At 40.1% G+C, this 27,301-nt stretch overlaps 1 protein-coding gene and 1 pseudogene across 2 annotated transcripts in view; both read right to left on the bottom strand.

Annotated features, from left to right (window-relative positions):
- Positions 1–27,301, bottom strand: part of EXOC6B (exocyst complex component 6B) — a 727,664-nt gene that overhangs the window by 37,436 nt on the left and 662,927 nt on the right. The window lies entirely within an intron of this gene.
- LOC132377273 (NADH-ubiquinone oxidoreductase chain 5-like) lies at positions 367–5,109 on the bottom strand (annotated as a pseudogene).

Raw genomic sequence — 27,301 nt, 5'->3', positions numbered from 1 at the left:
CAATGATGACTAATTAGATTTGATAAAGTAGTCCTCCAAACTTGAAATTATAAAAAGGCTATTTAAAACATGATTTGCATCCACTACTGTGAACAATGAACTTTACTTAGATTAAGTACATATTGTGCCTTAAAATATTAATGATAGTAACATGAGTATGTACACGCACATGGGCATACACACAAGCAGACTTCCAAAGGTAATAATAATGTTCTGTTTCTTAAACTGAGGTGGGGAGAAGGGTGTGTGTAGGACTATTCTTTCATAGCTGTTCAGTATCTAATACGGCGTTATATAGTTATGGTACCTGGCTGGCGATTGTTACTGGTTGGTCACTGCTTATTGGTGTGGTGGTTATTATGGAGATTACTCATGGTAATTAAATAAAAGCATGCTAAAGGTGAGAGTAACAAGGAATGATAGGAAGTATAGTCTGATAAGGCTTTTTTCGCTTGAGATTAGTTTGGGGAACTTAAGTTGAATAAGGGATGTGGTTTTTGATAAAATGTTTTCTAGTCGGATTAAGTCCAAAAGGGAGGATGCTGATTTTTGGCTCATTGATAGGTTTAGGTAAGGAGGTAGGCGATGCATGATGGTGGGGAAATATCCTAAGAGGCTAGAGAATTTAAGGGTATTTGAGGGGTAGATAAATTTCAAGATTTGTGTTAATGTTGAGTGCCAATATGAAGCCTAGGATGGTTACTGCAAGGGCAGTTAGTTCTAGATGTAAGGGTATGGTTATTAGGGGGACTGTGGTTGGGGGGATGTTGTTGGAGATAATGAATCCGACAAAGACACTTCCAATTAGTAGGCGTTTGATGGAGTTAATTAAGAGGGAGTTGTTTTCATTGATAGAGGTTAGGGGAGAAAAGCGAGGTTGTCCTAACAGTGTGAAGAAGACAATTCAGGTACTATAGACATCTGTGAGGGAGGTGGCAATTAGAGTTATTAACAGGGCTCAGGCGTTAGTATAAGACGTGTTAGCGGCTTCAATGATCGAGTCTTTAGAATAGAAGCCAGTGAGGAAAGGCATTCCTGTCAATGCCAGACACCCAAGAATAAGGGCTGTTGTGGTGAAAGGTATATATAGCCTTGAATAGGCCTCCTATTTTTCGAATATCTTGTTTGTCATTCAGGCTGTGAATAATGGATCCAGATCATATGAATAGTATGGCCTTAAAAAAAGCATGTGTGCAGATGTGTAAGAATGCTAGATAGGGTTGGTTGATGCCGATTGTTAACCATTATTAGGCCTAATTGGCTTGAAGTAGAGAAAGCAACACTTTTTTTAATGTCATTTTGGGTTCATTCACACATACAGGTGTGAATAGGGTGGTAAGGGCTCCTAAACACAGCGCTATTGCTTGAATAAGTTTGTTGTTTCCTGTTAAAGGGTAAAATCGAATAAGTAGGAAGACCCCTGCCACAACTATTGTGCTTGCTGATACAGGGGTGGGGCCCTCTATTGCTGAGGGGAGTCAAGGGTGAAGTCCAAATTGGGCTGATTTTCTGGCTTCAGCTAGTATGAGTCCTATAAGGGGGAAGGTTTGAGGGATTTAGGTCGAGTATAAAAATTTGTTGCAGGTCTCATGTGTTTGAGTTAAACAGGAATCACGCTATTGATATAATGAACCTGATATCCCCAATGCGGTTATATAGGATTGCTTGGAGAGCAGCTGTGTTTGCGTCTGCTCACCATATCACCACCCAATAAGCAGGAAGGATATAATTCCAATCCCCTCCCAACCAATAAAAAGTTGGAAGAGGTTACTGGCAGTAACAAGGATTAGCATGGTGATGAGGAAGAGGAGCAGGTACTTGAAGAACCGATTAATGTAAGGGTCTAAGTGTATGTACCATATTGAGAACTCCATAATGGACCATGTAACAAATAATGCTACTGGTACGAATATTATTGAGAAGTAATCTATTTTGAAGCTAAGTGTTAATTCAAGGGTTTGGACAGTGATTCAATGTCAGTTTGAAATAATTATTTCTTGGCCTGTGTGGCAGAATATTATTGTTGGAACTAGGCTGGTAATAAAAGCATATGAGACAGTATTTTTTACATATGATGGATATTTGTTGCTTTTGTAGAAATCTGTGTTAGTTATTATAATTGGGATGATTAGTATAAGCAGTGTGACCAGAGCAAAAGAGGAAAATAGGTTTATTACTTTTAGTTGGAGTTACACTAATTTTTTGGCTCCTAAGACCAATGGATAACTACTATCCTTTAAAAGCCTGAAATAGCCATACTGTTAGGCATGGGGGCATGAATTAGCAGTTCTTGCAAAACTTTCTCAGTAAATAAGAAGTCTCAGTCTTGTTACTAGATTCACAATCTAGTGTTTTTTTAAAACTATATTTACAATACAGGGGGCCTAGGATGATTTTGGGATTTAGTGACAACAGTAGGAGGGGTAGAATGTGGAGGGTTATAAGGGCATTTTCTCATGTACAAGAGGGTGTAATATTATTAATATGGTGTGTGTATTCACTGAGTTGTGTCAGAATTAGTATATATATAGAATATAGGGCTGAACTATTTACAACAGCCAGGATATGGAAGCAACCTAAGTGTCCATCGACAGATGAATGGATAAAGAAGATGTGGCACATATATACAATGGAATATTACTCAGCCATAAAAAGAAATGAAATTGAGTTATTTGTAGTGAGGTGGATGGACCTAGAGTCTGTCATACAGAGTGAAGAAAGTCAGAAAGAGAAAAACAAATACTGTATGCTAACACATATATATGGAATCTAAAAAAAAAAAAAAATGGTCATGAAGAACCTAGGGGCAAGACAGGAATAAAGACACAGACCTACTAGAGAATGGACTTGAGGATACGGGGAGGGGGAAGGGTAAGCTGGGACAAAGTGAGAGAGTGGCATGGACATATACACACTACCAAACGTAAAATAGATAGCTAGTGGGAAGCAGCCGCATAGCACAGGGAGATCGGCTCGGTGCTTTGTGACCATCTAGAGGGGTGGGATAGGGAGGGTGGGAGGGAGACGCAAGAGGGAGGGGATACGGGGATATATGTATACGTATAGCTGATTCACTTTGTTATACAGCAGAAACTAACACAACATTGTAACGCAATTACACTCCAATAAATATGTTTAAAAAAAAAAGAATACAGGGCTGTAATTACGTCAGTTCCTATTAAGATAATGGTAAAATTTGATTATGAGAAGGTTGATACAACTACGAACAGTTCTCTGATTAGATTAATAGTTGGGGGTAAGGCTAAGTTTGTCAGGTTTGCCAGTAGTCATCGAGTGGCTATTAGTGGGAGGAGAGTTTGTAGGTCTCAGGCTAAGATTATAGTTTGGCTATGGACTCGCCCGTAGTTTGAGTTTGCTAGGCAGAATAATATAGATGATGTGAGGCCATGGGCGATTATTAAAGTGGTGGCTCCTATGTACTTCAAGGAGTCTGGATGAGAAGAGCTGCAATAACAAGTGCTATGTAGCTGACAGAAGAATATGCGATAAGTGATTTTAGGTCTGTCTGGCATAGAGAGATTGAACTGGTTATGATTATTCCTCATAAGGAAAGCATAAGAAAAGGGTATGCTACGAATTCTGTCAGGGGGTTGAGTATCGCTGTAATTCGTAGTATGCTGTAGCCCCCGCGTTTTAGTAATACGGCTGCAAGGACTATAGAGCCTGCAATAGGGGCTTCTACGTGTGCTTTGGGTAGTCAAAGGTGGAGGCCATAGAAGGGTAATTTTACCGTAAAGGCTATTATGCAGGCTAGTCATATAAAGACGTTGGATCAGAAGTTGGGTAATGCTTGGGTTCAGTATTGGAGTACTAAGAAATTCAGAGAGCCTGCGGTGTTTTGGATATATACTAATGCCACTAGCAGTGGAAGTGATCCGACTAGTGTATAGAATAGAAAATAGAGCCCTGAATTGAGGCGTTCTGTTTGGTTACCACATCGGGTGATGATGATGAGTGTAGGAACTAGTGTGGCCTCGAATATAACGTAAAACAGAATTACTTCTGTGGTGGTAAGTGTTATGATTAAAAATGTTTGTAATATGATTAGTATAGTGATGTATGGTTTTTCTCAGCTCAGCGATTCTTTGAGCAGGTGAGACTGACTGGATATTAATATCAGAGGTAGGAGTACATTGTCAAGAGCAGTAGTGGTGTAGATAGGGAGTCAGAAAAGAATATTAATGAGAAATTAAGGCTATTAAACTGGTTAAGAAGAAGCAGGCTTGTGAGGCTAATCAGCAGGCTATGGGTTGTAGCGTTAATTCAAATTATATTATTTTTTGATAATCAAGTCAGGGGTATTAGTATAATCGTAGGGATGATAAATTTTAGCATTGGAGGAGATAAAGGTTTTGTACGTAGTCAGTGCCGTACGTATTTGATACTATTACTAGCAAGGATAATCCGAGTGTGGCTTCGCAGCCTGCGAACACCAATAGGATGATTGCTATTATGCTGGCTAAGGTGAAGTGTGAGTTTAGGATTATTAGGGTTGCCATGATGAATAGTGATAATATTATGCCTTCTAGACATAGTAGTGAGGGCATTAAGTGGGATCGATATATTAGCAGTCCTACAAGGGATATTGTGAAAGCTATAATAATATTTGTGTACACTAAAGACACTTGGTAGTTATGAGTTTAGTCATAATCTAATGAGTCGAAATCATTTGTTTTGTTTGAAACTAAATACCATATTCAGTTCATTCTAGTCCCTTTTGAGTTCATTCATAGGCTACGCTAATTGCCAATAATGAGATTAGAAGTAGAGCTACGGTGAGTATTGTTTTTAGATTATTTGTTTGAGTTGCCCAGGGGAGGGGCGGAGGAGGGCAATTTTATTTATTAACAATTTGTTAATAAATTGTTATATATATACATATATTAGGGGTGAGTCCTCAAGATTTCTTTGTCATCAGTAGTGGCCAGTCAAAAAAGTTTGGAGACACTGGTTAGATAATCTGCAGGAAAAACGATCACAAATTCATAATGAAAATGGTTTGGGTTCTCTTTTGTAAATGGATAAATTAGAAACATTAGTTGTCTTGTCTTATATGAGTCATTACAAATTACAGTCCAGGAACTTCATGATCGGCATAAGAAAAAATATCTGACATCAAAAGGATAGTTAAGCAGGGAACATCCTTATACCCTGGATAAGTTTAGAAAAAGCTAGAATCTCCACGGCCTGGGAAATGAGCGTGCATCTGGACAAAAGGCTCAGCGCTAGATGGCTAACTTCTTAAGACCCTTAGCCCAGTCAGATATGCATTTAAAATCTATTTTGTTCTGTGCGTGAGGGGTTGGAGACTGAGTAAAATTGCAACTCAGATTCCGCTGTCAAATTTTGGAGCTAATCAATAGACCAGTTAAAGAGGTATTCGATGATAAATGGTTCTCAACCACCAAGGGTTGCTTTTTGTTTGTTTGTTTGTTTCCTCTCTATAAGCTCCAAACTTCAAAAGGTTTCCGCCTCCCAAAGACTGTGTTAAGTAAACACTAGCTCCTAGGAAGGCTAGAGACTCAGCCCCATGGGGTTGGTGTAAATATTTGCTGCTTCCCTTTTCGTTAAATTTCTTTCCTTCCTTTCAATTCTATTTTCCTAATTATATTTTATGTACCATTTTAATGAGTCACCTCAAGGCCATTTTGGAAATAGGTGGAATTAAAGAAATTCGATAAAAAGTGCTTTGAGCATGGCACTTGCCCTTAAGAGCCAAATGAAGGGCCGTGGGGAAGTGAGTGCAAGATGCATTCAGGACAAGGAAAGATGGGAGAGGCCCCAAAGATTTCAAGTTCTAGTCTTTCAAAAGGATGGGCACAATTTAGATGAAACAGAGAAGGGGACGGAAGGAAACAGAGACTAGTGGAAGCCAAGGTGCAGAAAGAGGGGTAGCTGAGATGTGCTCAAGGGAAGAAGGAATGGGACATTTCTTGAACACCTACTACGTGACAGATACTCTGCTGGGCCAGGCAACTTACTCATCTATTTCATTTAATTTCCAGGAAAATCAACAGCCTAAGAGGTTAGTATCTCTGTTTTACAGATGAAGAAATGAGGGCCCCGAAAGGTTAAAAGAATGGACCAAAAGGAACATATTCAGTAAATGATAGAGTCAAGACTTAGACACAGGATAGTCTGACCCTCAAGATGGGGCCTTTCCCTCTTTTCCCTTTTGGGCTTCTCTCAAAGGCCTGTTGGTATACAACTTGGAAGAGCAGAGGTGGCATATAGAGGGCCAGGAGTGGGAAGACTGAAGGGGCAGTAGCTGAGTTAGACTACGAAGAGTGCTGATTGCCCTTATGAGGATTTTTTTAAAAATTTATATGCCATGGGGAGTGGTAACATTTCAGTAGCAATTTATTAGTAAGCTAAATGGACTTGAGGAGAAAATTTTCAAGCAGGAAGATCTGAGGTAATGAGGATCTAGACTAAGATGGCAGTAATAGGACGACAGGATGGCTACTGACTTTATGGGGTCCAACTGAAGGACTGAAGGCTGGCTGAGTGTTGGAGGGGGACAGGGAAGACGAAATGGTGATCACAAAGCAGAGTTTTCAAAATCGGTTTCCTCCAGGGACCAGGCAAGTAATACAAATGAATGAATCAAGCAGGTGCTTCCTATAACCATTCTCATTCCAAACAAAAGCAGACGAATCAATATGTCTCTGAGTTCTCACACCTGCCTTTTGCTTAAGCTATGGAGGAGGGAAATACACGCCCTGCTTTGCCCTTCGTCCTTGCTCACTGTGAGTTTTACAGGTAAGAGGGTCAGGCTGGCCAGGGGCCTGTGGCAGGTTTCAGTGTGACTAAAGTCAGTTAAGGCTGAGAGAGACAGGGGAATCTTAGAAATGATCTAAACCCTAGAGAGCCTCTTCTCCACCTCCATTTCCACCCCTGTCCCCAACAACCATGAATGGCCTTCCTTTTTCTAACAGAATCTCCTTCTAAAACTGTCCTCATGTCAGAAACTGTCACAAAGTTACTTCTCAGAATTTTCCTCTGAAGGAGGAACAATTTTTGCCTGAATTATGCCTGGCATTTTAAAAACACTCAGGATCCCAAACCTTTTTGGTTTGTTCTATATTATCTGCCTCTTGGTTAGTAAACATACCTTTAGCCACCCTGCTTTCCTTTGCCAGCTTTAGATGTATTCCTTTGGCTTTTGAAGGGTTTTCACACTGCCAAAATAAGAGACAGACGCCTAGCCCTGTGGCCCTGGATCTACCACTAGCAGACAGTCCTACTACTAAGTAGGATTCCTCTAAAAGTCACACTTACTGATGACCAACGACATTAATGTCCCTTCCAGCTCTGAGATTCTAAATCTAGATAATTCCTTATCAGGAAGTAAACAGCTACAGGACAGAGAGAGTAATTCTCATCACTTAGCAGGAATGAGCCTGCTAAAATGGCAAACTGTGAGGAATCGCAGAGAATAGGACCGTCCTTTCACCTTACAGAGGAGGAAGCTAAGGTCCAGAAAGATTTCATGATCACACGCAAAGCTACTATGAATGGATGTGGGATTAGAACATAAGCCCTTGACTCCTAGCCCACTTTTCTTTCTACTATGTGGTGCAATTTAACCAGCTGGTGAAGAACCAAAATCTATGAGAACAGAATGCAAGTCAGATGCCTAGAGAGGTGAAGGAGAAGGAAAGAGAGGCTTTTTTTTTTTTTTTTTTTTAATTAAAAAAAATAAAGTAAAAAAGAATATAGGGCTTCCCTGGTGGCGCAGTGGTTGAGAGTCTGCCTGCCGATGCAGGGGACGCGGGTTCGAGCCCTGGTCTGGGAAGACCCCACATGCCGCGGAGCAACTAGGCCCGTGAGCCACAACTACTGAGCCTGCGCGTCTGGAGCCTGTGCTCCGCAACAAGAGAGGCCGCGATAGTGAGAGGCCCACGCACCGCGATGAAGAGTGGCCCGCGCTTGCCACAACTAGAGAAAGCCCTCGCACAGAAACGAGGACCCAACACAGCCAAAAATAAATAAATAAATTTAAAAAAAAAAGTTACTTTCAAAAAAAAGAAAATATAAAGTCCATCTTAGCCCTAGTGAACAAATGTTAACAATTTGTCAGCATTTAATTTACTTTAGATCCTCCCTTTGTTTTTAAGAAATAAAACATTATAAATAAAGGTGAAATCCCCCTCCCTTCTGCCTTCTTGGAGGAGACAGACCACTATCGTGATTTGGTTATGTATCTCCTACATGTTTTTATGCTTTTGCTAGAGAAATGGTAATGTTTTGTGTTTTATTTTACATATATATTATAATATTGTACACAACACTCTGCAACTTGCTTTTTTCATTCAATATTGTTTTCAAGATCTATCCACGTTGATCCACGTAAACCTAGTTCATTGATTTTGACTGCTAAACAGTATTCTCCACTGTATAAGTGCACTTAAATATACTACACTGTATTTATCAAATTCATTAAATGATGAGAATTTGCACAATTGTGTTTCTGGCTGATAGGGAATCCCTGCAGTGGCTTGCCTGTACCCAGGGAATAGGCAGCATTCTAGGTGAGTATGGTGAGAAAGGAGTATCAGTCCATCGATACCACCATGAATATCTGAAATGATGTAAAAATGTCAGGTCACGTAATGGGCCGACTTAAATACCCTCTGAATCTGATACCACGGCAAGTGGCACAGAGGAAACTCAGTCCAGGTCAAGACTCTTAAAGAGATAACTAAAAGGATCTCCATCTCTCCTTGAGAAAAAACATGCAGAGGAATAAAGAAAGAAGCACGCCCACTCTGACTAGAATTAAGATAAACACAAAATATTTCTTCTCTGAATAGTAATGTCAGGAAGTTACATCCCTTTCTGAGCCTTTGGGAATGGATCAGGAAGTCTCCACAGGATTTTCAAAGATATTTGAGGTTGACCTGGGATGGTAGAGAATGGCAAACTCTGCTTCCATAGCCATTATCCTCTATCTCCTTGAACTTGGAGCATCTGAATGCCCATTAGCTAGTGTTTGAGTTGGGTGGGAAGGAGAAATTAGGAGAAGAAAGAAGCCTCCTTGTGGGAGAGTTTGGTGTCATTCTCAGAGATCCTCGAATGGAAAAATTTCTTCTTTTATTTTTGCAAAGATAAACTCAGTCTTCTGATTCCTTGTATGGCCAGAGTAATAACGTCTTTAGTCCTTGATGGCATGGGAGCCTTTATCCAACACTAGATCTTTGTGTTTATCATCTCTGGGTTATAGTATGGCTTGTTGTGAGGTCTCAAACAAATCATCATGGTTTTTTGACTCAGTGACTCAATCACTGATGTGAATTTGTTAAAAAAACCTTCTTCAATTTATTGCATAAAGGTATGAAAAGAGATATAGTATGTGAAACCACTTGAAAATTTCACATTGTTATAGTTAATAACACTCTTATCACTAATAGGGTATCATTACTATTCAAAGACATTTTGAAAAAGCAACTAAACATTACCCTTCATGAACTTTAAAGCAACAACAATTGTCTGACTTCTGCTTCAATGTAACATTGGCCGGAGCCCCTGGCTTTCATTCAAGCTGCAACTCTCTTCTCCTGACCCCAGGGCCATCATGTCCATATTCTCTGTGAGCCAGGGGCAGATGGACATTCTCCAGATTAGCATTTGTCCATGTGGCTTGTTCCCTGGGAGCAGAGTTCCTTCAAGGGCCAGATCATAAGCAATGGTTTTTAGGAGGGGACCACCCACATTTTAAACACCCTGGGCAAGCTGTGGGAAAAACAATCTACTCTTTTACCTGAGATCTTTCCCATGTCTATAAGAAAATAACCCCAAAAGAGATACCACAGTGCATTGGCAAATCACCATCATCTTGTCACCCCTTAACTAGTCCTCTCCATGGACTAACCCCTTTCCTGACTTGAAAGTGTCCCCTTTAACAGCTAAAGTTTCTCAACACCTTCTCCTGTCCCCTTTGTGGATCTCAAAAACAAACAAACACTTTACAACACTGGGCTGGGGGCAGAGGGAAGGGGGTTAGGAAATCTTCAGAGTTATAAAGATGAGTGGTGTTAAGGCAAATCCAAGTCATTCTGCCTAGGAGCTATAGTTCAGAATTTTCACTGTTTCTCACTTCTATGGCCCCGGGGAAGATACCAGCCTCTCATTAAAGTGGAAATAATAATACCTACCTTGGTAAAGTACTCAGCATAGCGCCTGGCACATAGTAAATGCTCAGCAAATATTAGTTATGATGATGACAATGATGAAAGAAGGAGAAGAAGAAAATGACAATGAAGCTGACCAACTCATTTCTGCCCTCACAATGCCTTCATGCTGTTCTCTGATTTGGAATACCTCCCCTTTTCTCTTTGTCCTATCCAGATCCTTCCCTTTCTAAAGAGACCCTTAAGAAGGCTTCATCACAATATTTCATTTGGTAGTATCATAGCCCATCTTAAACTCCTAATTATTATTAGGTGCTCCAGGTATAATATCTCACTTGATAGTACCAAAGCCTATCTTAAACTCCTAATTATTATTATTATTATTATTTTTGTCTTGCTTCCTCAGGGAGGTTATAAGTTCCTTAAGGACAGGATCTTTCTCTCTGCTTTTACCTGGCACAGGTCTGGGCCCATGTTAGCTATGAAATACTCAGCATCAAGTGTAGTTAAAGAGGTTTCTATCTCCTGGTCACAGAGTGGTACCAAGCACAGTACAAAGGGAATTTCACAGCTGAAGACTGTATCTTCTTGGCGGCTCAGGACCTCCTTACTACCTCATACTACTAAAATGGTCCTATGTTGGCTGAAAGCTGGGAAAGTCCACATTCCCTAAATACTCCTCAAATGAGTAAGGGGTTCTAAAAGCTGGTTTGAGGTTTAACACTTGCCACAGATAATTCACTAATTATTAATTCCTGCTCTGGATACTGGAATACTAATTACACTCCCACACTCCAAGAGGGTACAGCAGAGGTATGTTCCTCAAGCACATTTGCACTGGCCCAGAGGCTCTGGACTCCCAGGGAATTGGGCTTATGGCAAATGAGAGTTGGTCACAAATCATCAAGCAGCCACTGCTCTACCAAAAGCTGTTGATGCTCAGACTACGGGCCCCCATACTGCCCACATATACCGCCCCTGTAAGCTTCTGGAATTCTCTGGCCTGGAGACATGTCTGCAAATGGGATGGAAACCAAACACAGTCCTACAATGGAGGGGAACTTCTGACAGGGTTCTGTCCAGAAGCTGTCGTCAGCTTTCTCTGGATAGCAGCAAAGTCCCCTCCTTCATCCTCCTACCTCTAGGGCCAGATCATAGGTACTCTCGCCTTTCAGCCTGAAAGCACCTTAGGGCTCATCCGTGTTTGTCTTCTTAGTGTTTAGCACTGTGTAGTGGGGCAGAAAAGAAGCTCAATAAATGCATGCTGACTGATGGTTGTCAGAAAGCATCACAAGCGGCCAGAGTGCTGGAGGCCCTCAATGCATCACAGCAAACACCTTGGTCTGCGGTCTTCTCCAGGGCCTCCCCTGGGCCCCTGGTGGCTCTCTGGGGGCACCGGACTCTGCCTCCACTAGGTGCTAGTGTCTGCTTTCAGTTGGTGTTTCTTCATGCTCTCCAAAAGGCGGAGAATGGGTGGAAAGACTCAGCTACAGGATATTGGACTGTTTACAGTTGGCCAGGCCAAGATTAGCGTGAGCACAACATATGCCAAGTTCATTGGGAGTTACATTTTCCCTTTGTTTACACATTAAACGGGAGAAGACCAGAAGAAAAAAAAAGCAGGTGACCTCCTGTTAACCTCACCCGTCTGCAAGAGGCTGCTGCCCTCACCTCTGAATGAACTTTCAGATTATCTCAGACAAGATTCACCTTGCGCTGAACTTGTACGCCTGCTCTGAAGCCCCCAGTCACGTAGCTGTGATTAAACATTACAGAGTGGCCATAAATTTACAGAAGTATTATTGTGACTTGCTTTCCTCTTTCTTCTTTGGGAGAGGAAGAGAGCTATGGGTTTAGGGTGGAGGGAGTTAAAAAAAGGGAAACTCATAGTCAAACAAACAGTTCCTTTTCACAGCTCTGAACAAAGGAGAAAACATTGCATAGGTGTCCCAGAAAGAAGGGGAAAGAAATGTGGCCATGTGAGAGAAATTAAAGCTCTAGAAGACTCAAAAGCCCCCAACTCAACAGAATAGATGATTTGCTCTTGGTCCCACTTCCAGGCAATCTGCAAGTTTGCAGGTGAACACGAACCTGTTGTACCCTTGCTCTGGCTCGTCGTGAAGGGTATCCCTGAAGTCATACTTCTGCCTGTGAGACATAGATGCTCTTCCTTGGGTTTGCTATAAAGTATGGGGCAAGCTGACAGGGCAGCAGGCAGGAGAAAGAAGCCTGCAAGAAAACACTGCTTGTTTTGTTCTTTGAGCTGCTATGAGAGATGAGGATGCCCTAACATCTGGGATGTTTAAACGGCGACTGTACAAAGACTAGATCGTACTCTAGAGGAAACACCCTGTAGCTGTACCCGGGAGGCTGACCAGATGACCCAAGAACATTTGTTTCTATGATTCACTGTTTCATGCTTAAAGTAAGAACAAAATGGATATTCCACTGAAGTAAAGTTTGGCCTCTAGGATTCCAAAGCCAAGATATGCTTGCAAAAGGCTTGTGCTAACCATCAAACAATGAGACCTCTATAATCAGAAAAGGCCATGGAGTACTCTATTTGATCCAAAAGAATTGTAAAAAGTGGTCAGGAAGCCCAGACTGAGGCGAGAGGCTCTGGCCAGCAAATTCACCTTTGGAAAGGAGTTGTTCTGTCTCTGGTTACCCTACAGCAGAGACAGGGGTGCTAAAGAGGCTCATTGTTTCTACGGTTGGCAAGGCCTTGACCATAAAAGCAGCAAAGCGCAGGGTCCATCACATGAGAAAAGCAGCTGACGGCTTAGCTCAACTTCTGCTCTAGGCAAGATCTCTGCTTGTAAGAAGAATGAGGGCTTCGGAAATGCTTTGGCGTTGCCTCTGACACACAGAGCTGAGTGGGGAAGTGAAATGGGCTGTGAAGCCAGGACAGTATTGGGGATATTTAAGTTTGACATGGGAGTTCTGAAGTCATCATCTGTTCCCAGGGGGCAACTGGTGTCCAAAGCTTTAGGCTGGACTTGGAGAAGAAAGAAAATAGGTTCCTGCCTCTCAATTCAAGGTCTGTGTTTGGTGGTGAGTCCAGGGGTCTGAACATACGGAGGCTGGGATATGAGAATCACAGGAAAGTGGAGTGAGCAAGCAGGGGGCTGTACTGAAGCCGACAGTCTGAAATCAGGCAAACAGTTGCACAACACATAGATACCAGCCAAGGGCAATGAGACAGACTCAACAGGGCAGCTAGGAACTGAAAAAGGCAAACCTGAGAGGAAGAAAGGCAAATAAATCTGTGCCAAGAGATAGAAAATATGAAATTAGACCGTTGGGTGGAAACTGGGGGATGAGGGGGTGGGAAGCATAATAAAAGTTACGTTTGTTGAGAGCTGAAAGTGGGCCAGGCACTATATTAAATGCTTTTTGGGCACTGTCGCATTTAATGTTATTCTAAGAGGAAGATACTCTTACCAGGCCCATTTTAAAGATAAGGAAATTGAGGCATAGAGCAATTAAGCAACTGCTCAAAAGCTCACTGCTAATGAAGAAGTCAGAATTTGAACCCAGGTTTATTTGATTCAATGCATCTTTAAATATGAGAGTAGAATCTTAGAACCAGGAAGGAAACATACAAAAGTTCACGCCGGTAAGATTCAGTAAAATGTCCTCCTCCTTTTCCTACTATCCTTTAAGATCCTGCTTAAGTCCTTATCTCCTTTAGGAAAGCTTGAATACTGCTATCGGCTTCTTAGATTTATCCTTTCTCTGAACTCCACTTGTACGTATTGTTTATGGTGTACAGGAAGCACTGTATCACATATTTTTCTATTCTTCCAACTGTTTGTCCCTCACAACTGAACAGTTGATTATGTCAGTAAACCAGATGTTGATACAGAGAGAAACCCAAACCTAAGGGAGATAAAATCTCCCAGAATAGAAAGTCAATTCTTTACAGCCTGAGATCCACAATGCCTAATACATCAAGGGACACACAGTGGGGCCTCAATACATTTGTGACTAAGCCCCCAGAAACCAACAAAAAACTCAATGTACAAAATGAGGAAACACTTTCTAATGAAGGGAGTTGTTCGTCAGTGGAATGTGCTGGAGAGGAGGGTGTAAGGGATGTGTATGTGAGAGTAGAATGAGACCTACTGCTTTTGAGTATAATTTTTTCCCCAAATGATGTAGCTTTACTGTGTATTTCTTCATAAAAACAAAAAATGCTCTCTGCAAAAAAATTGAAGACAAACTTCTTTAACTCAAAAAAGCATACTGGAAAAACTATCATCCATAATCTCATCTCTGAGGGATAATAATTGTCAGTGATTTGGTATCTAGCCTTAAAGACTTTTTTCTCACCAAAATAGAGCAAATTATACGTACTTTCAAAAGCTGATTTTTTTTACTAATACAGCACAGACATCTTTTACATGTAAGAGAACTTATATAGATGAACGTAATCATTTTAAAGACCCCAAAGTATCTGTTTTTAATGGCCATACACCATACTAAGTTGAACAAATGCCTTGCTGGTAGCTATTTTGGGTTCCCCCCAATCCTTTCCTATATTACTCAATGCCTTGATGAAATACTTGAATAAACATCTTTGTGCATTTCTTCTATTGTTTCCTTAGGAAAAAACACAAGTTACAATATAGTACAGTGGTTAAAAGTGTTGACTCTGGATCTAGACAGCCTAACTTAGATTGCTAGCGCTTCCACTTACCAGCTTTGTGACCTTGGGCAAGTTATATAACTTCTCTATAATCCAGTTTCATTATCTATGTAACAGGGATAATAATAACACATATCATAGCATTGCTGTGAGGACTGAATGAGTTAATTCATGCAAAGCACTTAGAACAGTGCCTTTCACACAGTAAATGCAGGACAAACGTTAGCCATAATGATGTTGATGATGATACTTGATGATAAATTCCTGGGAGCAGAATTCCCAGTCACAGCTTTTGATATCCATTGATAAACTGCCCTCCAGAATGGTGTATCAATTTACTCTCCCATTAACATGTATCAGAGTGTTTTTGAATGGAAATACCTGAATAGAGCCTAGATGAATGAAAAGCTTTAGGGACCTCAATGATTCTTATCTACCATAAGATCCCATGCTTCCTTGCCCTAATTCCTAAATCATATAAATGTACTGAAAATCCAGAGAACCCACTGAAAATACCTGGAACATTTTGGAAGGAGAGTACTAACTTGCATTTATATAGTGCTTTATAATTTGTAAAATATTTTCAAATATATTCTCATTTTGTAGTAAAAACAATACATTTCCACAGTAATAAGTTATTGGCTATGAAAACTCATACTTTCCAACTGCGACAACTGAGGGATGATTAAGTTACAAAATAAAATGGATGCCAAGTCTCCTCTTAACTCAGTTTTCTAGATCTTAAGACCCAGCCCTGCACCTCAGAATGCTACAGGCTCGGGGTGCCTGCGCCCTACACCTCACATCAAAAGCTCTCTAGGGTTCTCTTACCTTTCACTGCCACTAATCAGGCATCAGAATCGTCTTCTCTTTGGATCTTATCTTACAACCACAGCTATTTCTCTCTGTTCCACAGTAACTCATATATCAAAGGGACACACAGGCAAGGAGTTAAAAAAGATACAATCTTGTTTCCTGAAGTAGCTTGAAATATTTTAGCTTACTTAGTTGTCTCTCCCTTCATCAAGGGTGAGCATTTACTAGAATTTAACAAGTGAAAGTTCCTTTGTTGCTTCTCTCCTGTTGCTCCCTGCTCCTCCCAAAGCCCTTCTTTCTTAATTTTTCAGGTTCTAAAGAAGCAAAGCTCAGCCTGGTGTCTTCAGGACCTCTCGAAATATCTCCATCTTAGCACCCTCCCCTGCTAATAGCTGTATGTGTTTCAGCCAAAGACCCGATGCAGACTTAAGCTCGTAGCAGAAAAGAACAAGTGGCTCGTTTAAAAACTGGGCTCTAGTTACATTTCTGATCATTACAGTATTCGCTGAAGTAAAGACTTAGGTCTATATTAGAGCATGAGTGCTATAACCTGTGTCCTGAGTGTTAAAATCAAGACAAATGCACTGAAAATATAATTGTGAGCACCTGAATACAATGGCCATAATCAAGGCAATCCTTCTTTCTTAAAATACATGGTATTGGGCTTCCCTGGTGGTGCAGTGGTTGAGAATCTACCTGCCAATGCAGCGGACACGGGTTCGAGCCCTGGTCTGGGAAGATCCCACATGCCGCGGAGCAACTAGGCCCGTGAGCCACAACTACTGAGCCTGCGCGTCTGGAGCCTGTGCTCCGCAACAAGAGAGGCCGCGATAGTGAGAGGCCCGCGCACTGCGATGAAGAGTGGCTCCCGCTCGCCGCAAGGAGAGAAAGCCCTCGCACAGAAACGAAGACCCAACACAGCCAAAAATAAATAAATAAATTAATTAAAAAATATATATATATGGTATTTAATTTTGGTCTTCATTGATAACGTATTTTATGACTGCTCTTCACATTCAAATATGATGCACCTCATGATGCTGTTATGCATGGATTATGCAGACTTACATTTTAAAAAACTACTGTAAGTAGTAAAGCTTTCTTTTGGTGGGTATCTGGAGGTGCCATCTCTTTTGGGTCCTCAACTTTTGCTTGCTATCAGCCTCCTCCCTAATTCTCTTTGGTTGTCCACAGATATTATTTTTTAGGGATCTAGTTAATCACCCTTTGAATATTTTCTCTGCACTTAACCATCATGTGAAATGCTATGAGGACTACATAGGAAAAAGATGATACCACCTCTGCCCTCAAGGAGGCTACAATTCAATTGGGGATCCAGACCAACATATTGAAGTCAATAAAAATACTATTTTTATGGCTGGCATATTGTTAATTTTCCATTGATGTTGAATACAGTGAGCATACAGGTGTGCAGGAAGGTGTGGATCACCACAGGTTTAGAAGAAAGAGCAGTGGACAGTACCACTATTTGGTTCATACCACATACCCATTTCCTAGAACAGTGCCTGACACGTGGTAGACATCCAATAACTATTTATAGAATGAATTCCCCTCTCTCCTGACCTGCCATCTATTTCAAAGCTAAGGGACCAGATGTTTCCCGGGACATCTACCTTCCCCAAAGGGCCCCTGAGTCATTACAATTTCCATAAGGTTGTGCAGTTTTCTGGCAGCCATCCCAGAGGGGGTATGCCTCACGTAGCAAGTCAGTGTACGCTGCTTCTCTGGGGACAGTGCCCACGGGAGCTTGGTTTGCACTTCTAATGAGACTGGAATTTTTGATGGGTGGTGATACAGGTCTACAGTGGTGAGGCTTGTTTCCTCAGCAAAGCATGCACACATCCCCAGAGAAACCCTGTGGCTTGTACACCTATTAGCCATTTGCTGACCGAGAGAGGGCATTCAGCCATGAAATCTTTGATATTATAGCTGAGTTACAAGATAGCAACACTAGTTTACAAGGGCTTTTTCTCCAAGTGTTTTCACTGAGCACTTATTTGAGGGTGCTGCTTAAGAAAGACAGCAGCAGGCCGAGTCAAATTGTGTCTGTAGAAGGCAAATACACCACCTCTCACCCTCCCGAGGCAGCCGCAGTATCCTCTCGCCAAAGCTGATCCAGGAAAGGGTTAGCAGTTTTACTCTCCTCCCTCTCTACCTGAAATGTGTCCTGTCTGCACCAAATGCCCGGGCACCTGCGACCTCTAAGACTCAGTCCTCTGTGGACCAGTTTACATGACCCCCTTGCAGAGATTCAGTTACGGATGTACTGACAGGTGATGCTGGGAAAAGTCATAATATTTCTGGACTCAATTTCCCCATCTGTAAAATGAAGTTTGGGGGCTCATTGATTTCTAAGGGCCCTTTAAATATGCCGTATTCACCAATGAGAGACTGAGGTGGGAAATTGAGCCTTCCTCTTCTGCTAAAGCTGTACTGCCAGGGAAAGTAAAGCCTTTAGAGAAGTCAGGTACAAGGTCAGGACTAAGGTTGGCAGAGTTATTTCCACACATGCATTCATTTTCTCATCTACTCGTTAATGAAGACCTATAATGAATGCCTACCATATGCACCAAAGAGTGCAAAGCCATAAGAGAAACAAAAACCTGGTCGCTGCTTAAGATGGAACATTACACCACACCCACCATAGGTCAGGTTTTATGGAGATCTGAATGAGGCATCACGCATCGCAAGGTTACTAGAAGGTGATGTGCAGACTTATGGATGATTTTTGATTACCCAACTCCCCACTTCTCACTGTAAATTTATCATGTGGTCAGGTGGCATAATCAGGGATTACTATGAAACCAGTGTGATTTTGGATAAAAGTATTTTTTGTTTTGTTAACCTCAGAGGCTGTGTGAAGGATTTAGGAGGTTGTGTATCAGTTTGGTTGACCTGTTCCTTTGGTTTGGCTTTCTCTGCCATCCAGTGTTACCTTAAACTGTTTAAAGTTTTATCTCAGTGATTCTCAATGGTAGACTTTTCCCAAACCACAAAGCCCTTCACTGCCCTAATGAGTCTCTACCACTGATAGGAGTGTGTGGAATCCCTTAGGTGTGTTGAGGTGGAAAAAAAAAAAAAGGCTCCATTGCTTTGGAATATGTTTCTCCCTTTGGCCCAAGAATGCTGAGTCAAACGAGTGCTGTTTCAAAGGTAGTTGTCTGGCCTAGGTTGGTGCCTCTCTTTGTAGAAAGGTGGCATTTTTGCCCACAGGGGGACCTGAAGCATGTCTAGATGTAGGGAGCAGAAACTGTTTCAAAGGGTGTAATGGGGTGGATGTATCAGCTACCAACACAGCTTTTTATCTTTGTCTGATTCAGCTCTTAGTCTTCTCCATAGTTCCAGTTTCTTGGGGCAGGGCAGGCCGTTTTATGGCTTGTTGTAGAGATTTGCTTTAATTACTAACATATCACAGAGATAAACCCAATTTCTAACACACACAGGAATAGAATAGCCCTAGAAAATAATAGCCCTATAAAAGAGGACTTGGAGTCGCTGGTCCTGAGAAGGGATAAAAGAATAGGGTAATAAAATAATTAAATGTCAGTATCAAGCATATTAACTGAAATGAAAATCCCTGTGTGGATAATAAAACACCTTTAACTTAATAATAATAAAAATGCATTTGACTTAAATAATGGGGAAAATGAACCAAGAATTTGCATCTAGTTTCCTTCCAAGATTTTCCTCACAACTCCTAATCTTACTTAAGCAGAGTTCAAGCCTATTGGATAATCAGCCTTTCAGGGACGTATGAAGGGATAATGACTCCTATCTTCTCCATCTCCAGTGTAAAGTGAACAAAAAAGCATGAACGCCAATTGCAGTACACAATGCTTTGGTTAAATACAAAACAGTTCTTGCCAGAGCAGAATCTGAGGCACTGAAAGGAGAGCGTTAGGTGGTGTAGTAGATTGTGTTTCAAAAGATGGTTGCAACAATATCTCCCATGCCATGTGCTCTTTTGCATAGTAACCTTTCCACTCCCGCATGAAGAAGTGGAGTCTATTCTTCTCCCTTTGAATACGGGTTAGCCCTAGGACTTGTTTTCATCAAAAGACTACCATAAGTGATGCTATATATGTACCTTCTGTAGTTGGGCCTTAAGAGATCATAGCTTCCCCTTCACCACTTGGAATACTCATTCTTGGAATCCAGTTGCCATGTAAAGAAGGTTAAGCTATCCATGTGAAGAAGTAGAGAGACATCCTAGCCTCCTAGCCAGCTCTCCCAAGGTGCCACACTTGTGAGTGAGGCCATCCCGGTACTCCAACCCCAGCTGCCATCTGATTGCAACCTCATGAAAGACACTAGCTAATACCATGTAAAGCAGAAGAACTGCCCAGCTGAGCCCTGGCCAAATCTTTGACCTACACAATGGTGAACAAATAAAATGATTGTTTACCGAAGTCACTAAATTTGGGGTAGCTGGTTAACGTCAGCAAAAGATAATCAAAACAGGTGGAAATCTCCCTCCTAGATAAATTCTAGGAACAGGTTAGATAGTCACAGTTTTGGGAACTCAGAGAGAGTTTGAAGCCTCAAATTCACCCTTCTGGTTTTAACAATCCACTGAACATGGGGGAAAAGGAGGAATAAACTCCCTTAGATTCTCTATAGTAAGTCTTGTTAGGATTTCTGAATGGCACTTACTGAAAGGAAGCCTTCAAGGGAAAATTGACTTTTCTCTGTAGGCTGGTAGCCCTTGAAACAGAAACTCTTCATTCTTGCTCAAAAAGGGGCTCCAATAATGCTCTTTTGCCCACTACCTCCTAGAGCCTCTTCCTTCTGTGGAAAACTTAAGTCAAGAATGAGTCATTTCTGTTGATCTTGTCATTTGCTATTATTGAGAATCGCTACTGGTGCCCGGGGCACAGGATGTGCTCACAAATACCATCCCTGATGACCATTTGTTACCACATACCACTGTGGTAGCCCAAACCCCTTTTCAGGGTCTGTTTCTGACTAAGATTCCCTAGCCAATCAACCCTGCTTCCATGGAATCGTCTCCTATTTCCTTCCTGCTAGCCATACTTGCCACTCATCAGCTGATGTGCAGTTAGACTGCATCAGGCACATGGAGAGGAGGCCACTTGCAGGCTTCCTTCTTTAAGATCATACCAATGCCACAGGTGGAAGAGTCCCACCTACTATAAAGGGTTGATTTGATTTAATGAACAGAAGCACAGGCTTAGGGCTCAGGAGAAGTTTTCCCAAAGGGTTTGGTTCATGCTATGTTTTTGTATGTGAAAATTTTGCTTTGGGGTTGTGAACTCTTTAAAACAAACAGTTGAGGTCATTGTTAATGGGAGACAGGATGACTCGCATAGCTTCTGTCAAGACTGACTGCTTTTAGGGAGGAAATGCAGCAAACAGGGTTGGGCCTTTTCACAATGATCCATCTTTTAAAAGCATTAGTGAATGCCCTATCACATTAATCACAGGAGTCTGGCTTACATTGGAAATGGGGAGCAAGAGCTACTCATGAGGACATCACATATCTCCTCTTGCTGAATAGTGAGAGAAGGCCAAATAATCTCATCTTCTTCCCACTTGCGTACTCAAGAACACCTCTCTGGCCTGGCTGGGCACAGAAAGAAGGCACAGATGTTCAAGTTAGTAAGTCTTAGAGTATCATGTTTCTCCTCTGAGGTAAGATGTTATGGAGGAGAAATCTTGTTTCACTCTGGGATTGCCGTGGGCTGGGCACAGGTTCCATCATGTCTCTTTGATTTACCACCCTACCATCACCCAGTAACCAAGAAGGCCAAAGCAGATGTATCTTCTGCCTCACATTACCTATGCAACACATCTTACTCCCCTACTAAACACAGTGCTTATTAACTAAACTTAATTTCCAAGAAAGAAACCCTTATACTACATAAAAATAACCAAGAAAATCAAAGCAGAGTTAAAAACTTTGAAGGAAGGAACAACTCTCGAACCTATCAGACAGCTGAGGTTGCAGAACCAACTCACCTGAAACCTAAAGAAAGACAGGCACCTTCAAGCAGATGGGGGACATGAACACGAGCATTTACTTACCTGGAGCAGATGCTGGGTGCCAGGCAAGCTGGTGAGAAGTCAGCTAAAATTGTTAACACATTCTTAAAGGCTGAGTGTGTACTAGCAGGAGAGTATAGAACCTCTGGGAGCAATATACACAAGAGGAATTTAGGAGACTCTTTCTCACAGACCTCACCACTCAAGGGAGATTGGGAGCAGAACAGGAGAGACTAGAAAAGGCTTCTTTCATGGTGGAGGCCTGGGGAAGATGTGTAGTAGCCACTTCAAGAAAGGAACAAAGCCCTGCCCTAGGTGCTTCTACCCTTTCTCCACTACAAAGCAAAAGCCTTAAGCTGTTTAGGAAAGAAAGGGCAGCATTCAGGGCACAGGAGATCTAGTACAGCTGGGGGAAGGGAACAGAAAAAAAAAAAACCCACCCTGTATCCATGGGGTAGAGACAGATAAAAGGTCTTGTGTCCAAGACCATTAGAGATCCCTTACTGCTGAGGGAGGGACAGGATTACTGAGAACAGAAAATGTGAACACCTCCACCCCTCATCACCAAGCTAGCAAACAACGAATAACCAATGCCTGCACAATGCCTGCAGTAAACTGCTGGAGGAGAGACACTCTGAGATGAAGCACAAAGCGAAGACCTAGAATAAGGATGGCCGCTCTGATGGCCACTCCTACAGTTCTCTTCAACACTGTAGTGGAGGTTTCTGGCAAGGCAATAGGGGAAAGAAAGGAAGGAAGGAAGAGAGAGAGAGAGAGAAAGAGAAAGAGAGAGAGAAAGAGAGAGAGAGAGAAAGAGAGAGAAAAAAAGAGAGAAAGAGAGCGAGAGAAAAAAAGAGAGAGAGAGAGAAAGAGAGAGAGAAAGAGATAGAGAGAGAAAGAGAGAGAGAGAAAGAGAGAGAAAGAAAGGAAGGAAGAAAGAGAGAAAGAAAGAAAGGGAGAAAGAAAGGAAGGAAGGAAGGAAGAAAAGAAGGAAGGAAGGAAGAAAGAAAGAAAGAGAAAGAGAGAAAGAAAAGAAAGAAAGCAAGAGAAAGAGAGAGAAAGAGAGAAAGAAAGAGAGAAAGGGAGAAAAAGCACTACTCACATATGATAAGATTATCTACATAGAAAATCTCCCCAAAATCTACAAAAAAGCTATTAGTAGTAATAACTAAGTTCAGTAAGATCACAGGATACAAGATCACTATACACAAAGATCCACCCTACTGCTGTATACTAGCAATAAACAATTGGAAATTGAAGTAAATTTATTAAAAAACAACACCAAAAACCATGAAATACTTAGGTGCCAGATCTGTATGATGAAAACTACAAAATGATGAAAGAAATCAAAGAAGACCCAAACAAATGTAGAGATATATTGTGCTCATGGATTGGAGGACTCAAGGTTGGTAAGATGTCAAATTTTCCCAAACTGTAGATTAAACACATTTCCAATTAACGTTCCAGCAGGAACTTTTCAGTAGAAATTGACAAGCTGATTCTAAAATTTATATAGAAAAGCAAAGAAACTAGAAAAGCCAAAACTATTTTGAAAAATAACAAAATTGGAAGATTCACGCTACCTATTTTCAAAACTTATTATAAAGCTACAGTGATCATGACAAAGTAGTATTAGTAGTTTTAGTGAAATTACAGACATACAGGTCAGTAGACCAGAATAGAAAGCCCAGAAACAGACCCAACACATACGTGTGTGGTCACTGGTTTTTGATAAAAGTGCAAAGGCAATTCAATAGAGAAAGGAAAGCTTTCTCAACAAACGCTGCTGGAAGAATTGGAGAGTCACTATATTAGTTTCCTATGACTACTGTGATAAATTACCACAAACTGAGTGGCTTAAAACAACAAAAATTTATTCCTTCTCAGTTCTGTAGACCAGAAGTCCAAAATCAAGGTGTTGGCAGGGCTGTATTCCCTCTGAAGGTTCTAGAGGAGAATCTGTTCCTTGCCTCTTCCAGCTTCTGGTGGCTCCAGGTATTCATTGGCCTATGGGTACATCACTCCAATCTCTGCTGCTGTGGTCAAAAGACCTCCTCCTCTTTGTGTGTTTCAAAAAAAAAAATCCCTCTGCCCCTCTCTTATAAGGATACATGTGATTGCATTTAGGGCCCACCTGGATAATACAGGATAAACACTTCCTCTCAAAATTCTTAACCTAAACACATCTGTTGCCTCATAAAGTAACTTTCACAGTTCCGGGGGTTAGGACATGGACATATCTTTTTGGGGACCACCATTCAGCCCACCACAGATACATACAAAAAAAAAGAGAGAAAATTCCAATCTCTACATTACACCATGTACAAAAATTAACTCAAAATGGATCATAATGCCTAAACATAAAATCTAAAACAATAAAACTTCTAGAAGAAAATCTTTGTGACCTTGGCTTAGACAAAGATTTCTTAGATATAATACAAAGTGCATAATCCATAAAATTAAAAAATTGATAAATTACACTTCAACAAAATTAGGAACCTCTGCTCTTCAAAGGAGAATGAAAAAACAGCCACTGACTGGGAGAAAATATTTTCAAATCATATGTATGATAAAGGACTTGTATCCAGAATTTAAAAAAGACCTTTCAAAACTCAATAATAAGAAAAACAACCCGATTTTTAAAATGAGAAAAAGGTGAAATGGACATTTCACCTAAGAAGGTACACAGATGACAATAAGCACATGAAAAGATGCTCAGCATCATTAGTCATTCGGGAAATATAAATTAAAGCCACAGTAAGATCACTACACACCTATTAGAATAGCTCAAGTTAAAAACAAAATTGTACATCCATTTCGGAAAACACCTTTGCAATTTCTCATTAAGGCTTAACATATAATTCATACATACAAATCCTACTCTTAGGTATTTATAAAAGCTAAATGAAAACTTATTTTCAGAGCAAAACCTGTACGTGAATGCTTAAAATGGCTTTATTCATAATTGCAAAAAACTGGACACAATCCAGATTTCCTTTAACTGATGAGTGGATAAACAGACAGTGGTACACCCATACAATGGAATACTGCCCAGCAACAAAAGGCATGAACTACAGATACATGTTACAATATGGATGAATTTCAAATGCATATGCAAGTGAAAGAAGCCAGACTGAAAAAGCTCCATAGTGTATAATTCCTTTTTGTTCTTTTCCATTATGGTTTATTATAGGATATTGAATATAGTTCCCCATGCTATACAGTAGGACTTTGTTGTTTATCCATTCTATATATAATAGTTTGCATCTGCTAACTCCAAACCCCCAATCCATCCCTCCACCACCCCTCCTCCCCCTGGGCAACCACAAGTCTGTTCACTATATCTGTGGGTCTGTTTCTGTTTCGTAAATAAGTTCATTTGTGTCATAATTTAAGTTCCACATATAAGTGATATCATATGGTATTTGTCTTTCTCTTCTGACTTACTTTACTTAGTATGATAATCTCTAGCTCCATCCATGTTGCTGCAAAATGGCATTATTTCATTCTTTTTTTATGGCTGAGTAGTATTGCATTGTGTATGTATGTATATATACATATATATACACACATATACACACACATATATATATGTGTATATATGCTCGTGTATGTATATATATACATATATACATACCACATTTTCTTTATCCATTCATCTATTGATGGACATTTAGGTTGCTTCCATGCTTTGGCTATTGTAAATAGTGCTGCTATGAACATAGGAGTGCACGTATCTTTTCGAATTATAATATTGTCCACTCATAGGCCCAGGAGTGGGACTCCTGGATCATATGGCAACTCTATTTTTAGTTTTTGAGGAACCTCCATACTGTTTTCCATAGTGGCTGCATGTATAATTCCATTTATATAACATTCTGGAAAAGGTACAAATACAGGGACAGAAAACAGAGCAGTGATTTTCAGAAGCTAGGTGTTGGAAGTGGGGGCGGGAAGAGAAAGGGTTTGACTACAAAGCAGATGAAATAATTCTTTAGGGTGATGGAACTGTTCTATATCTTGATTATTGTGGTGGTTACATGACCCTAAGTTCTTGCCAGAACTGTACGGTACAAAGATTAAATTTTGCTGTATGTAAAATATACCTCAATAATAATTTTAAAAAAGGACAACATAAAAGTTGTGCCAATTTACACTCCAAGTAGCAGCGAATGTGAAAGCCAGTCTCTGTACCTTTTCCAGGATTAAATATTATTTGTCTTTTAAAAAATTTGCTAATTTGATAGAGAGAAATGTTATCATTGTTTTTATTTTTACTTTCTCGATTATGAGGGACCTCATATACTTCTTGGCTTCTTATTTTGTGACTTTCCTGTCCACGTCTGTTGCACACTTTTCTGTGGACTTTTTCCTATTGATTAGTGAGAGCTCTTTATATATTCTGGATATTAACCTGTCAATTACAGATATTGAACACATTTTCTTCTAGTCTGTTACTTGTATTTCAACTCTGCTTTATAAGTTCTCATCAAACTTCAATTAGTTTTCAATTTATTCTTATGTTTTATTAGCAGACAATTATATTGTTTATAATTGAGGAAAATTTTGTTTTCTTTTCCTTGCCTCTTATTTCTGCTTGTCACATTCATTAACCAGAATATATAGTACCATGATACTGGTGACAGTGGGCATTCTTGTTTTCTTACTTAGTGAAGAAGTAAGTAACAGTATCATCTACTGATAATGTGATAATGTGAAATATCCTTGTGTTTCTCAGATAAATCTCATTTGGTCAAAATAGATTATTCTTTTAAAATGCTGTTGAATTCACTCAGTAGTATTTTATTTGAGATTAAAAGAAATCCATGTTCTAATTAAAAATGATAGATAGTTTGCTTTTTTGTGTGTGTGTTTGGAAATGTAACTTTTAGAATTAGGCTAATTTCATAAAGTGAACTGGGAAAATGTTCTATTTTTCTTAAGTTCTGATATAATGTAAATAGTGTTGTACAGGAATACATTAAATAGGATTATTCACTAAATATGTAGGAAAGAAACCTCATCAGAGCACCGTTCAGCCCTCGTCTCTATTACTTATTTTAAATCAGTTTCTTTCTTTTAGTAAAAATCTTTATTCCTAATAACATTAATCTATTAAGTTGTTTACCTATAATATACATAAAATTGATTCAAAGTATAACATCAGTATTACCAACTATAATGAACTTATGAGTAAAATTTAAAAGATTTTTTGCAGTCCTTTTGTGGAAAGAACAGAACTGTTTTCAAAAGTTATTTGAAATTATTGTTTGTTCTACATGGTTACGTTATCAATTTAAGATACAATTAGGTTAATTTATTTTGGTTTTCATATAATTTTTGAATCTGCTTTATTTTTTCCCTTTTTGAATTAATTAAATATTTTACACTTTGAAATAATCACAAGCTTACAGAAAAGTTGGAAGTACAGTACAAAAAAAATTTTTTTTAATTTCCTGAACGATTTGAGAGTAAAATGCCAATCTGATGCCCTATCTCTAGCAAATACTTTAACATATATTTCCTATAAACAAGGACATTATTCTACATAAGCACAATACAACTATCAAATTCAGAAAATTACAATGATAGGTTACTATCATCTAATCCTCAAATCCCACCCAAGTTTCACCAGTTGTCTCACTGTCTTTTAGAA

Source organism: Balaenoptera ricei, chromosome 13, assembly GCF_028023285.1.
Source record: "Balaenoptera ricei isolate mBalRic1 chromosome 13, mBalRic1.hap2, whole genome shotgun sequence".
Taxonomy (NCBI): domain Eukaryota; kingdom Metazoa; phylum Chordata; class Mammalia; order Artiodactyla; family Balaenopteridae; genus Balaenoptera; species Balaenoptera ricei.
This window is presented reverse-complemented; position numbering and strand designations above follow the sequence as displayed.